The sequence below is a fragment of the Triticum dicoccoides genome, chromosome 7B (assembly GCF_002162155.2).
Source record: "Triticum dicoccoides isolate Atlit2015 ecotype Zavitan chromosome 7B, WEW_v2.0, whole genome shotgun sequence".
Taxonomy (NCBI): domain Eukaryota; kingdom Viridiplantae; phylum Streptophyta; class Magnoliopsida; order Poales; family Poaceae; genus Triticum; species Triticum dicoccoides.
The window spans coordinates 101,110,972-101,113,937 of record NC_041393.1 but is presented as its reverse complement, the minus strand read 5'-3'; positions in this window follow the sequence as shown (position 1 = coordinate 101,113,937).

Here is a 2,966-nt window from a genome sequence, read left to right as displayed (position 1 = left end):
TAGATCTCAAACAAATCCAGAAACTAACTGGATGCGTGGCATCCTTAAGCCGCTTCATCTCCAGATTGGGAGAAAAGCCATTACCACTTTATCGCCTTCTTCGATGAACCGAACACTTTGAGTGGACGGACGCGGCGACGGCCGGACTGGAAGAAATAAAGGCTCTTCTGGCAAGCAACCCAATCCTGGCCGCACCAAACGTTGGCGAACCCATGTTGTTATACATAGCCGCAACACACCAAGTTGTGAGCGCAGTGCTCGTCGTCAAACGAGAGGAGGACGGACACAAGTTCCCTTTTCAAAATCCGGTATACTACGTATCCACTGTCCTCACACCATGCAAATCTCGGTACCCCCATTATCAAAAAATAGCATACGCGGTCTTCATGGCATCCCGGAAACTACGACACTACTTTCAAGAGTGTTCAATCATGGTGGCCTCCGAAGTACCACTCAATGACATAATAAACAACTGCGATGCAACGGGCCGGATTGCTAAGTGGGCCATCAAGCTCCTCCCGTTCGACATTACATATAAACCACGGTGAACCATTAAATCGCAAGTACTGGCTGACTTCATCAACGAATGGACAGAGGCCGAACTCCCTAAAGAGTACCGCGCATACTCCAATTGGATCATGCACTTCGACGGCTCTAAAATGCTGGCAGGTCTGGGAGTAGGTGTTGTCCTAACATCACCCACTGGAGATACAGTCCAATACGTACTCCAAATATTATACACAGACTCCAACAATGGAGCCGAATACGAGGCTCTGTTGCATGTTCTTCGGATGGCTGTCTCCATGGGAATCCAGCGCCTGGAAGTGCGTGGGGATTCAAACCTCGCAATATCTCAAATAAATGGAGACTTCGATGCCAAGGATCCGAAAATGGCGGCCTATCGCAATGCCGTCCTTCAAATGTCAGCTCGATTCGAGGGGCTTGAATTTCGTCATGTGGTTCGAGAAAACAATCAAGCAACGGATATCCTTGCCTGCATTGGCGCTAAGCGCGACCCCATCCCACCTAACATCTTTCTGGAAAGACTTTTCAAGCCATCCATGGTGTGGCAAGGGGAGACCGACAATACTAGTCCGAATCCGACCACAACCCCAGATTCCGAACACACTGACATAATTGAGGGCTCTGCCACCGAAATAACACCTTCGGCCCATCTCATCATGGCTGTCATCGCCCCATGGACCCAACCCTTCTTGGCCTACCTTAATAGGCAAGAACTCCCCGAGGATCAAAATGAGGCACGCTGCATTGTGCGGCACTCTAAAGCCTACAAGGTCCACAAGAGAGAGATTTATAAGAAAAGCGCTACCGGAGTACTTCAAAGATGCATCTCCGAAGAGGAAGGGCGACAGCTCTTGGCTGAAATTCATGCTAGACTCGGCGGCCACCATGCCGCAGCTCGGGCCCTTGTAAGCAAGGCCTTCCGTACATGTTTCTACTGGCCGACAACCCGAGCAGACGCACAGGACCTTGTCCAACATTGCGTCGATTGCCAGCTCTTCGCCAACCAAAGCCATATGCCGCCCACCTCTCTCCAAACAATCCCCATAACTTGGCCTTTTGCGATCTGGGGGCTCGATATGGTCGGACCCCTTAAAGGAGGAAGCCATAAGAAAAAAAATACCTGTTGGTCATGGTAGATACATTCACCAAATGGATAAAGGCCAAACCAGTTAAAACGGCCGAATCCGGATCAGTGATAGACTTCATATCGGGTGTTGTGCACCATTATGGTGTCCCCCACAACATCATCACCGATAATGGCTCCAATTTCACAGCCAATGAGGTGAAAACCTGGTGCGGCAACATGGGCATTAAGCTCGACTACGCCTCCATCTATCACCCTCAAACAAACGGTCAAGTCGAACGAGCGAACGATCTTATTATGAGCGGCATCAAACCCAGACTAGTGTGATCCCTAAAAGAATCAGACACGCACTGGGTCGAGGAGCTTGACTCCGTACTCTGGGGGCTGCGGACCACGCCAAATCGCACTACCCGATACACACCCTTCTTCATGGTGTACGACGCAGAGGCTGTATTGCCATGCGATATTATTCATGACTCACCTCGAGTGCGCATGTATGAAGAGAGAGAAGCCGAGCTTGATCGACAGGAAAATTTAGATGCCCTGGAGGAGGAGCGCAACGTCGCAAAAGCCCGTTCCGCATTTTATCAACAACATGCTCGCAGGTATCAAAGTAGAGAAGTACGGGCCAAAACTTATAATATTGGCGAACTCGTTCTACACCTACCGGAGAAGAAAAAGGACAAGCTCAAGCCCAAGTGGGAGGGTCCCTTCATTATTGACAAAGTTCTCACCGGAGGAGCGTACCGCCTGCGTGATGCATCAGATAATTGACTCAAGCCGAACCCATGGAACGCGGCCAGACTCCGAAGATTCTACGCCTAGCACCGAACTCTTTGTTCATCTCCTTCCCTTCGTTCTTTTCTATTTATTTTTTAGCTCTCTTTTTGATCTTTCTTTCGTAGCTCTAAAGCTTTAGTGTGGATGGACCACACACTCACGACGCACTAATCTTCAAGTACGTGCGATCATTATACCTGGGGGCTTCTTATACAGAAGCTTATTGCAATCACTTTTCGAGCATAAAACTCATCGCATATGTGTCCCTTTTTCCATATGTGCCTTTTCTCTGCCATTATATTCATCGATATGACTTAAGTTCTGGCCAAGCTGGGTTGCCTGGCTCCTGTTCTTATGCCCTACATTCCCGTTAGTTCGACTAGGGCATAAAGGGAGCACCTCTGCGATTGTTACTGCTGGGTACTCTGGATGTGTACCTCAGACTGGGTGAAGCCGAAAGCTAGCGTTCTTAAGGGAATATTCAGTCGGTGGACTAAAGACGTGTCTTATTTATAACACTATGAACCCCCAAATGTCAAATATACTGCAATTTTTTAATCACAGATCGGACATGCAC